This window comes from Coregonus clupeaformis, chromosome 39, assembly GCF_020615455.1.
Source record: "Coregonus clupeaformis isolate EN_2021a chromosome 39, ASM2061545v1, whole genome shotgun sequence".
NCBI classification, from domain to species: domain Eukaryota; kingdom Metazoa; phylum Chordata; class Actinopteri; order Salmoniformes; family Salmonidae; genus Coregonus; species Coregonus clupeaformis.
The window spans coordinates 2,933,303-2,945,819 of NC_059230.1; the positions used below are offsets into that span (position 1 = coordinate 2,933,303).

Genomic DNA, 12,517 nt, shown 5'->3' on the forward strand with positions numbered 1-12,517 from the left:
GAAACATTTGTAGGCAGAACTGAAAAAGCGTGTTGCGAGCAAGGAGGCCTACAAACCTGACTCAGTTACACCAGCTCTGTCAGGAGGAATGGGTCAAAATTCACCCAACTTATTGTGGGAAGCTTGTGGAAGGCTACCCGAAATGTTTGACCCAAGTTAAATAATTTAAAGGCAATGCTACCAAATACTAATTGAGTGTATGCAAACTTCTGACCCACTGGGAATGTGATGAAAGAAATAAAAGCTCTCTACTATTATTCTGACATTTCACATTCTTAAAATGAAGTGGTGATCCTAACTGACATAAGACAGGGAATTTTTACTAGGATTAAATGTCAGGAATTGTGAAAAACTGAGTTTAAATATATTTGGCTAAGCTGTATGTAAACTTCCGACTTCAACTGTACATATTTTAGATCTGAGGGGTTTACAACAAATCAGGATCAGTGGGTTAGCCAGCTAATATGCCTAAATATTTTTTACATATTATTTGGTGGCAGTTGTACAGTTTTGTTTTCCAGGAAATGGTGTGACAGAAAGAACACTGCAGTACGGGCCAAGTTCGCATTCCCAACCCACCTCTCTGTCAGTTTACATTCCCAACCCACCTCTCTGCAGGTGCAGATACTGATAATCTTCACATTCCTTCCACATAAGTGGAAACTTATGTATCATCGTCATTATGATGTAATAGGAATGTTAAGAGTGCATTTTATCATTACGGGCGACAATTGTAGTACTCATGATTTTAGATTAGATTTTAGTCATTTAGCAGACGCTCTTATCCAAAGCGACTTACAGGAGCAATTAGGGTTAAGTGTCTTGCTCAAGGGCACATCGACAGATTTTTCACCTAGTCGGCTCAGGGATTAGAACCAGCGACCTTTCGGTTACTGGCACAACGCTCTTAACCACTAAGCTACCTGCCGCTCATCACTGCATTCTCTACAAGAAAGTTGGTTGGCCCTCTTAGATGTATCATAGGTTAATACATTGCTATGTTTTCATTTATAAAGCCCTTTTACAAAAAGTCCCACTGAAGGCTACTAACATCTTTACTAAACTTTAGACATAGGAGTTACCACACCCGGTCTCAGGGATGGCTAACTCTTGAAATTCCTTTGGTCTCTACTGAGTTAGCTAGGTAAATCAGCTATTAGTTTTCTTGAATCTTATTTGTGGAACAATCTTCAAAATGTTCTTACATTTGATGCAAAGCAGGATCAATGAGTTAGCCACTAACTTTTTTTTTTTGAAAGATAAGCTTGAAATTTATTTTGTTTGTTTATCAAAGTTGGCTGGCTAACTCATTGGTGCTGCTTTGGTTCATCAAAAGAATGCACGTTTGCAATAATATACTTGACAAAACCATGTTCATTACTTGAAATGAATAGGAAACAAACTGCATGTTAACACACACACATGATGAAAGGAATATTGTTGTTCATACAGACATTTAAATACTGTAAAACTTCAATTATTTGTGTGTTTATTTGCTTAAATTACTGAACAGAAAAGGGCGCTTATTAGATACAGGCTTCTATTTGACCCAGGTGTCTATTTCCTTAATGCACACAGCTTTTACTCATTTGAATAGTTAATTGTTCCAGCATTCACTTCCAGCATTTTAACCCTCTACAGACTAAGCTCTGTCTAAGCCGGCGGAGGGGGAGGTTCTTCTATGCTAACATTTGGAATTGTTTTAAGACGATCATACCAAGGATCATTTAGCTATTTGATTTTGAATTTTAAGACCCTTTAAGGTATCAAAAAAATCATAATATTTGATGAAACATTGAATTTGCATTAATGCTATTAGCCAATAGAAACACATTGACTAACAGATTCAAGAAAATCTAAAGGAAGTTTGTTCTGAAGTGTCTATCCTATATCTGAGAGATATAAGAAAGATCAGGAAACTATTAAAATTATACTTCCATTCATTTTTTTTACTGATACTGGGGACCTTCAGACAAGTCTTTTGAGGCTTGTGGGCGTCCTAGAGCAAACACCATCGTCTCAGCTTTCCACAGAGGGGTCATATTAGTGTGTGGCCCAAACCGTTAGTACACTACAGATGTTTTCGTGAAAATAACGATTTTCAGGATGTCTCATGGTCTGACAAACACCTTTCACTGCAGATGCGGAAGTGCGATTATGCCGGATGCGGTCGATTGAGTCGTAACCCATGCAAGAAAAACAGATATCTCTAGCTTAAACAGATTTTTTTATTATGTTAACTACATTTCTGCAGGGCCACTTTGAATTTGCATTTTAGTCAGTTATTAGTTTTGCCAATAGAAGTTGTTGACTGGTTTTGTGCTTGCTAGTTAGCTAGCAGTTCACAGCTGTTAGCAGCCAATGGCTAGTAGTGTCTTACTGATGATATTAATATTTAATTAATTAATTATATATCTGATAAAAACAGATGATTGCTATTACAGAATTATTTAATGTAACAAATCAAACCTTAAACCTTATAAACAATCCATGGTAATTCATAGTATCCTCATAAACAATTTTAGACCCTGCGTTTATTTGAAACAGGTGTTTATTTGCTGAAATGTGTGCTGTTGCCTGGCTAGTAAAAGGGACAGGCAGCTATTTGAGACTCAGTATTTAATTGAAGTTTTACGGTAGATAGATTATGTCATCAATACAGTCCAATCTTAAAACTGTTTTGTCTCATTGGAGTCTCTCACCAGGCTAGCACCCTTCAGTTCCACAGACACCTGTAAGAGAAATGACATACAAGAAACTCTTTCATGTACTAATTGAGTTATTACTAGCTAACACGTTCTGTTCTTACAATAACAACTTGGCAATAAGCTAATAGGACCCAGAGTTAGGGTTGATTTAATTTTAATTCAGTCAATTCAGGAAATGGAATAGACCCCAACTCTGATAAAAGCACAATGTCTTCATTGCCCGTCTGTGGCAATAAGGAAAACAGTCTATAATATGCTTCTTGTTGTTACCTGTCTGAGTGGGTCCATCCTCCTTCTATTCTTCCTCATGGTGGAAAATCTGTCCATCTGGTTGAGTCCTCCAGCACAGTTGAACGTCAGACACACCCTGCTTCAGGAGCTCTACATGCAGCTAGATTAAAGCAAAAGCGGTTAGATTATATTTTCTCCCTCTCTCTCACCTGCTGTAGGAGCTGGTCACCGACTGCCTGGTCTGTCAGATCAGCATCTGATTGGATCTTCATCCTCACCACCGTTCTCTTTGACTTGGGGGCTGAAATACATTTGGTGATTTTTTTCATGGTGCAAAATATTTCAAATCTGTGCAAAATACTGGAAATACTACAAAATTCATCATGACTTGACAGTATGATTTAATTTGACATATTACTTTAACAATGCGCTGCACAAAAAGGTGATTGTTTTACTGGAGTTTATTAAGCTGAGCAATGCATAACTAGTGTTATTTTTTTTAAACGCACGTTGTTGCTGAACATGTTTTTCACACTGCCAGATTATAATGACTTTTACGGTATTTTTTTACACAGATTTGTACTAGTGAGAGAGAGAGAGAAGGGTGGGGGGACAAAGAGAGAAGGAGGTGGGGGGAGAGAGGGTGGTGGGGGGTGAGAGAGAGCAAAAGGGGGGTGGGAGAGAGAGAGAGGGGGTGTGGGAGAGAGAGAGGGGGGTGGGGGGAGAGAGAGAAGGGGATTGGGGGAGAGAGCAAAGGACATGATTATTGTACAGAAAGAGAGGTGGGGGACCGAGAGAGGGAGGTTGGAGAGAGAGAAAGGGGGGGGGGGGACATGATTATTGTACAGTTCGTTGCTATAGTGAAAATGCCTCTTCACTACAGGAAGACTGAACATATCAATATATTTCATGAATAACAGTTTTTTTATTGAATCACATAAACTGCTGAATTACAGTACAATGTTATCTATTCTATTTCACTACTCACCTGGGGTTGTTGATGCCGTTGTTCTCCAGTGAATTACCAATGCGGATCTCAGCACCATCAAGCCTCTCAGGAACAACATCTCTTCTGTTAGTGATGCTGACAGCTGTCACTCTGGTCACATTCAGCAGGTCCACTCTCCACCAGGGGTTGATGTTAAACACAGTGCTGCTGCAGGATCCACCACTCGATGACTTTGCTTGGACTACACCATAAATCCCAAAGGGAAGACTGAGCGGCCACTCCTCTCAACGCCACGTTGTCTATTTGAGTGACAGAGACAGATATAATACACAGGTTTATTCATCAGTGGACACAAAGTATCAGGCATAAAACCGTTTTGCAGCTTAGTTCGGTGTCTACAGTACTTACCAGGCATAAAAGAAAGCTACATCAAAGTTGATACTGTGAGATTTCAAAATGTTTAAAACAAAGAGATGCTGTGTTTATGAGTGAGTTCATGTTTACGTTGTTACTCAGCACTGTCAACACTTCGAATTCAACACTTTTATAAGCTATAAAATGTGCGTTCTTCCTATTTCCACTCAGCGCTACAACAAGCACTGCAGCAGTAATGAATGAGTAGGAAAGTGTATCGATAGGCTTGTTATTGTTGTTATTATTAGCAGATTTGGTCTTTTTTATTTACCTTCCTCTGTTCGTAGGAGTAACAACATGAATTTGTGCAAGAGGCAGAAATAATGTGGTGTGACTTGAGTTTTCGCCATCAGCTGAAGGATGGTGTCCCTTTTTGGTCAGTGTCAGTGGAGGAAAGGGAGAGCGGAGGGATGTTAAGAGGTGGACCCTCAGTCTGCTGCTCTCTCCCTCTGCTGAGACTGACCATCAGATGCAGGCATCATCAGCCCAGTAAAATAAAAATAAAAAGCACATTATTTAAATGAATGAATAAGCTAAATCATGCAAATATAACTTGTCTGTATATAAGAGATCTAACGGGACTGCCCCAGTAGAGCACCTGAACAAACGTTCAGTATGGTGCAACAAGTTTGTTGGAACCTCTCTAGTTTACTGTTAATAAACAGTGTTTCATTTAAGATTGATTTTGAGTGTCCTTGTGTAAGAATTTCCACAATAGTTGCATTCTACATTATTCTCCATTATTCTCCATTATTCTCCATTATTCTCCATTATTCTACATTAGTCTACATTATTCTACATTATTCTACATTATTCTACATTATTCTCCAAACTTTTGACTGGTACTGTATATTATCATCATAATTTTTCGTAGAATTAGCCAAGGTTATAAAACAGTATATCCAAACATAAAATAAACATACCTGTATTGAGAGGGCTATCTTGTCCTCAGCTGAATCCCGCGCTTGTCACACCCTGTTTCACCTGTCTTTGTGATTGACTCCACCCCCCTCCAGGTGTCGGCCATCTTCCCCATTATCCCTAGTGTATTTATACCTGTGTTCCCTGTTTGTCTGTTGCCAGTTCGTTTTGTTTCGTCAAGCCTACCAGCGGTTTCCCCCTTGTTCTTGTTTTCTAGTTTTGACCATTCTGCATGCCGTTCTGTACCTTTTGGACTGCTCTGGATTACTGACCTCTGTCTGCCCTTGACCTGTCGTTTGCCTAGCCCCTGTTTTTTTGTTTTTGTTTTTTTAATAAACTTTTGTTACTTTGACACTGCCTGCATCTTCTCCTGAAACGTGATATCGCTCCTCTCCTCCTCCTCAGTGTGTGTGAACGATTCTTCTTGCACTTTTTTTTTTAAATCACTCTGGCCAACATGCAAACCTGGGTCATGTTCATTAGTGCACACAACAGAAAAGGAGCAACTTTTTGCAACTGAAAACAAAAAGTAGTGTTTGTTATTGGATAAAATCAGGTAGTCCCTCACTCCCTACTTCAATCTGTTTTCTTTGTTTGGTGCCTTATGAACACAACCCTGTATTAGCCAAACATGGTTAGCTTAAGGTGAGGTGTATTAGGTTAGCAGTGGTCCGTAGCCCACCACCCTGTGTGTGTGTGTGTGTGTGTGTGTGTGTGTGTGTGTGTGTGTGTGTGTGTGTGTGTGTGTGGTGTTGTTTCCCGGGGGGATTTGGTTAGCAGTCATCCATAGAACCTCATCCACTCCCTGAGGTGTCAATAGTTACACAACTTAAACCTTTTCTAAATAACCCCTTTGGACACTGAATCTGTTGCAAATTAAATAGTTCATTGTAAATATTCAAAAACCATGAAGGCAGAAACCAGTTGGTTCTACCTTAAACAAGAATGAAGCTCTTTAATTTGTTTCCATTAACCTTCAATTTGCCTCCTTACCACCTAACCATTTATGTTTACTTATATATTATCATTCTTTTTTATAGTATTAGCCAAGGTTATGAATAATCCAACATTATATCCAATCATAAAATAAACATACCTGTATTGAGTCACTCACTCCCTGTTTCAATCTTTTTTCTTCCGTTTGGTGCCTTAAATACACAACCCTCTATTAGCCAAACATTGGGAGGGTATGATGTTTTTGGTTGGCAGTGTTCCGTAGCCCGCCACCCTGTGTGTGTGTTTGTGTGTGTGTGTTTGTGTGTGTGTGTGTGTGTGTGTGTGTGTGTGTGTGTGTGTGTGTGTGTGTGTATGAGGTGCTGCTTCCTAGGTGTATTTGATTATCAGTCATCCATAGAACCTTAACCCCTCCCTGAGGTGAAATAAGTCAACAGTGGTTGATCTAATAACAGCACTTTTACATTTAATGTTTCTTTAGAAGAAAAAAAAAAACTATTAAATTGAGGCTCAGATATACTGTAGTATTAAAAGAGGGGATGTCTTTATTTCATGCAGATGTATAAATTCGGTCAAATGCAGAATTTAGACTAACTGTAAAAGATAAAACATAGTGTGAAAATTGACTGTTGGGAACCAAACATTGCAGGTTCAAAACATGTTCAGATTGTCAACATATGAAGTGTAAAACATATTTTTGTATTTGAATAATTAATAAAAGCTGTACAAATGTCCTATGAATGAAATTGAAATGCCTTGTGTCTCTATATCACCTACAATACAGTCCTCAAATGTTAATTTTAATCTGGAAACAATTATAAAAAGGATGTATTCCAATCTGCTTTAATTTGCATGCTGAGAAATGCAAATACCACATTTTCTAAATATTCTTGAAATGTTCTGAGGACCTCCAAGACAAGGTAAAAGTTCCTCCAGAAAGTATTCACAACCATTTACATTTTTGTCAAGAGCAAACGCTCTTATCCAGAGCGACTTACAGGAGCAATTAGGGTTAAGTGCCATGCTTAAGGGCACCTTGACAGATTTTTCACCTAGTCAGCTCGGGGATTAGAACCAGCGACCTTTCGGTTACTGGCACAACGCTCTTACCCACTAAGCTACCTGCCGCCACCCCTTGACTTTTTCCACATTTGGTTTTGGTACAGCCTGAATTTAAAATGTAAATTGAGAATTTGTGTCACTGGCCTAAACACAATACCTCATAATGTCAAAGTGGAATTATGTTTTCAGAAATGTTTGCAAATTAATTCAAAATGAGAGCTGAAATATCTTGAATCAATAAGTATTCAATCCCTTGAATTTATTATAACATGTATTGACTCAGGGGGTTGACTACTCATCTAATGAAGATATATTAGTGTTTTATATTTTATAACGTTTTTACAAATGTTAATATTTTTCTTCCACTTTGACATTACAGAGTAATCTGTGTAGATCATTGACAAAAAAAGTACAATTAAATCCATGTGAATCCCACTTTGTAACACAACAAAATGTGGAAAAAGTGAAGGGGTGTGAATACTTTCTGAAGGCTGTATGTGTTCAAGAGAACGTTCCAGAGTAGAGAGACCCACAGTAGCATCTATAAAGGAGTACTGACAGTGTCTGCTGTGGCAGGTGGGAAAGTGTAAATTCCCTGAAAAAGATCTAATCTCTCAATGTTCTAATCTCCCCATGTTAAACAATTATTAGTAGGTTGATTGGTAAGGTTAATGTGGCTCATTTCACTGTGTTTTCAGAGTCCCGCAATATGAGCTACGATGCTAATATTTGTTTAAACTCTTCCCAGTTGTGTTCTGTGGTTGTCACTGAGTAGACTGATACCCCATTTCATTGATCCACAATCCATAGGTGATGCTGTACAGTGAAATATAAGTATGCCCCAATGCAATTCTGAAATCTAATACATCCACAGTGAGATTTGATGTGATTTGATCATATGATGAAAACGCAGCATCATATGATGCAAAATGCATCATAGGGGGATGATTTCTGTATTTTGAAAGTTAAATATCTTGAAAACTTGAGTGCTCCATTCGCAAGCAGAGGAGCTCAGACAGCAGTGCACTTAAGGGTTTCCACGGTCTTCATCTTATTGCGTTTCTACTGCAAAGGAATACGGGTTAGGGAAAGAGGGTCAAAAGGTTAGAGAGAGATTTTACTTATTGATGTTGGCTATGAGGAGAGATTATGTTCATGGGACAGTTATACTGTAAGAGTTTGTGAGGGAGTGAGTTGAGAATTTATTTGAATTGTGGACACTGTTCCATCCATACCTTTTTATTGGCTTGTGGAGAATTCAGTTGTTCAACAGTGTGCGATGACCCTGGACCTGCGAGGAAGAGAAAGAGGAAACCAAGTAAATTATACTGAACAAAAATATCAACTCAACATGCAACAATTTCAACGATTTTACTGAGTTACAGTTCATATTAGGAAATCAGTCAATTGTAATTAATTCATTAGGCCCTAATCTATGTATTTCAAATGATTTGGGTGGGCATTGGAGGGCATCTTCTTGTGTTTCCAGTAACTTGTAGTGAAACACAACCTCACAAATCACGTTACAATCCTGCAGAGGATACACAGATGATAGGGGTACACACTCGATGGGCCTCGGTGTTTCCAGATGTACAGTCGTGGTCAAAAGTTTTGAGAATGACACAAGTATTGGTCTTCACAAAGTTCGCTGCTTCAGTGTTATGAGATATTTTTGTCAGATGTTACTATGGTATACTGAAGTATAATTACAAGCATTCCATAAGTGTCAAAGGCTTTTATTGACAATTACATTAAGTTTATGCAAAGGTCAATATTTGCAGTGTTGAACCTTCTTTTTCAAGACCTCTGCAATCCGCCCTGGCATGCTGTCAATTAACTTCTTGGCCACATCCTGACTGATGGCAGCCCATTCTTGCATAATCAATGCTTGAATGTTTGTCAGAATGTGTGGGTATTTGTTTGTCCACCCGCCTCTTGAGGATCGACCACAAGTTCTCAATGGGATTAAGGTCTGGGGAGTTTCCTGGCCATGGACCCAAAATGTTGATGTTTTGTTTCACGAGCCACTTAGTTATCACTTTTGCCTTATGGCAAGGTGCTCCATCATGCTGGAAAAGGCATTAGTCGTCACCAAACAGTTCTTGGATGGTTGGTAGAAGTTGCTCTCGGAGGATGTGTTCTTTATTCATGGCTGTGTTCTTAGGCAAAATTGTGAGTGAGCCCACTCCCTTGGCTGAGAAGCAAACCCACACATGAATGGTCTCAGGATGCTTTACTGTTGGCATGACACAGGACTGATGGTAGTGCTCACCTTGTCTTCTCTGGACAAAGTGTTTTCTGGATGCCCCAAACAATCGGAAAGGGGATGTCCCTGATGTTTTTCCTGGAGAGAAGTGGCTTCTTTGCTGCCCTTCTTGACACCAGGCCATCCTCCAAAAGTCTTCGCCTCACTGTGCGTGCAGATGCACTCACACCTGCCTGCTGCCATTCCTGAGCAATCTCTGCACTGGTGGTGCCCCGATCCCGCAGCTGAATCAACTTTAGGAGACGGTCCTGGCGCTTGCTGGACTTTCTTGGGCACCCTGACGCCTTCTTCACAACAATTGAACCTCTCTCCTTGAAGTTCTTGATGATACGTTAAATGGTTGATTTAGGTGCAATCTTACTAGCAGCAATATCCTTGCCTGTGAAGCCCTTTTTGTGCAAAGCAATGATGACGGCACGTGTTTCCTTGCAGGTAACCATGCTTAACAGAGGAAGAACAATGATTTCAAGCACCACCCTCCTTTTAAAGCTTCCAGTCTGTTATTCTAACTCAATCAGCATGACAGAGTGATCTCCAGACTTGTCCTCGTCAATACTCTCATCTGTGTTAACGAGAATCACTGACATGATGGCAGCTGGTCCTTTTGTGCCAGGACTGAAATGCAGTGGAAATGTTTTTGTTGGGATTAAGTTAATTTTCATGGCAAAGAGGGACTTTGCAATTAATTGCAATTCATCTGATTACTCTTCATGACATTCTGGAGTATATGCAAATTGCCATCATAACAACTGAGGCAGCAGACATTGTGAAAACTAATATTTGTGTCATTCTCAAAACTTTTGACCACGACTGTAGAGATGTAAAGTAAACATGTTGAGTAACCCAGGCAGCCACTGTTCCACTATTACAACATTACAGAGAGAACGAGGCATGTCCCCAGTCCCGGAGCAGGACCTATACCTGGGGTTAAGTACTTAAGGATCACTGTAGTGAAGAAGAAATTGTGTCTATGGTGTGATGTGATGGACAGAATTAATCTTTACCTGACATTGAAGTCGGCATATCACTCTCTGGCCAGTAGCTGTGGTAACAAGCCACTAAGCTATATGGAATTGGTTTAAGAAGGTCATACCAAGGATCATTTAGCTATTTGATTTTGAACTTTAAGACCCCATAAAGTATCCCCAAAATATCTACAAAAGATTATTTGATTGAAAATAAAGTATGGCCTTACTGCTATTAGCCCACATACAGTGGGGGAAAAAGTATTTAGTCAGCCACCAATTGTGCAAGTTCTCCCACTTAAAAAGATGAGAGAGGCCTGTAATTATCATCTTAGGTACACGTCAACTATGACAGACAAATTGAGATTTTTTTTCTCCAGAAAATCACATTGTAGGATTTTTAATGAATTTATTTGCAAATTATGGTGGAAAATAAGTATTTGGTCACCTACAAACAAGCAAGATTTCTGGCTCTCACAGACCTGTAACTTCTTATTTAAGAGGCTCCTCTGTCCTCCACTCGTTACCTGTATTAATGGCACCTGTTTGAACTTGTTATCAGTATAAAAGACACCTGTCCACAACCTCAAACAGTCACACTCCAAACTCCACTATGGCCAAGACCAAAGAGCTGTCAAAGGACACCAGAAACAAAATTGTAGACCTAAACCAGGCTGGGAAGACTGAATCTGCAATAGGTAAGCAGCTTGGTTTGAAGAAATCAACTGTGGGAGCCATTATTAGGAAATGGAAGACATACAAGACCACTGATAATCTCCCTCGATCTGGGGCTCCACGCAAGATCTCACCCCGTGGGGTCGAAATGATCACAAGAACGGTGAGCAAAAATCCCAGAACCACACGGGGGGACATAGTGAATGACCTGCAGAGAGCTGGTTCAAACAAAAAACTACAAGTGTGCTTGCTTTAGTTCCTCAACGGCACAGCTAGGAGAGCTCAAACAAGAACCTAATAGTTGAAGGCTCTTTCCTTGAGTCATAAAAGTTTATTGAAATGACTTAGGGACTGTGCACACTTATGAGAGGTGTGTGGACACTTGGAGACACAAGTTATACCTCTCACTCTAACCCTTACATTTCTTTGCTCTTATGTTGCGGCTACTTCAGATTATGCATTAATATTCTTAACATGTTACTGAATGTATCCAGAGTATGTCCAGATTTCATTATCAACAAATGCATCGAAAAGTACAGTAAATGTGAAATGCACAAAGTCAAAAGTGTAAATTTTGCATTCAGGCTTGTGTCTGTTGATCTGTTGTATCCTCACTTTTGTTCTGATAATTTCCCCATAATCCCCAAAGTGTTCCCTTTCAGTTGCTACCATGGTTATGCATACAGGACGTCCTGTGGTGGACAATTTGTTAGATCTTTTGATGAGTCATTGATAATAATCTGAACATTACATTTTTATTAAAATAAGATATAACAGGGGAACATAGCTACATTCAATATATTTCACAAGTTGATTTAATACTTTAAACCCTTTCTCATGGTTGCTGTCTTGAGAGATTTGTAAAGAATCATGTAGCTAGACAGAGTCTACAACTGTGCGCATTGGTCAGATAGGTTATTGCACAACACCCAACGCTATATTCCTTTCCATTATTCAGGATATTTAGACTGACAACAAATGACAGAGTAGCCTAGTGGTCATTTTCACAAAATGATCTGGGCCCAGTTTTTGAAATGTTATCTATTCAGATTTCGGCTATCGGATAGGATTAAACCATTCAAATGAAGCTCAACCGGGCTGTTGAGCTAATTTTTACAGTGAATTTTAAATGAAATTAAACATGTGAATTATGTTTGGCATATTTTATCATCTTAACCAATGTAATTTGGTAAAATTATCATGTGGTTTTCATTATTGTACTTCTGTATTTCCTTAAATACAAATTCTAAAATGGTTGAAAACCAGGAAGTGAAATTTTTGTCTGCCGATATCTATACTGCAGCACTGGAGTACCGTCCTATTTTTGTTCTTTGCAGCAGGGTTGTAGCCACTTATTAACTTTTGGTTAATC

The 12,517-nt window shown here is 39.2% G+C and overlaps 1 long non-coding RNA gene across 1 annotated transcript; it reads right to left on the bottom strand.

The window, feature by feature from the left end:
• Positions 1–2,643: 2,643 nt before the first annotated feature.
• LOC121554726 lies at positions 2,644–3,238 on the bottom strand. The gene is made up of 3 exons (XR_005997764.2): positions 3,149–3,238; positions 2,979–3,099; positions 2,644–2,732 (listed from the first exon to the last, which is right to left on the bottom strand). It is a non-coding gene; the product is annotated as an uncharacterized LOC121554726 (long non-coding RNA).
• Positions 3,239–12,517: the final 9,279 nt, after the last annotated feature.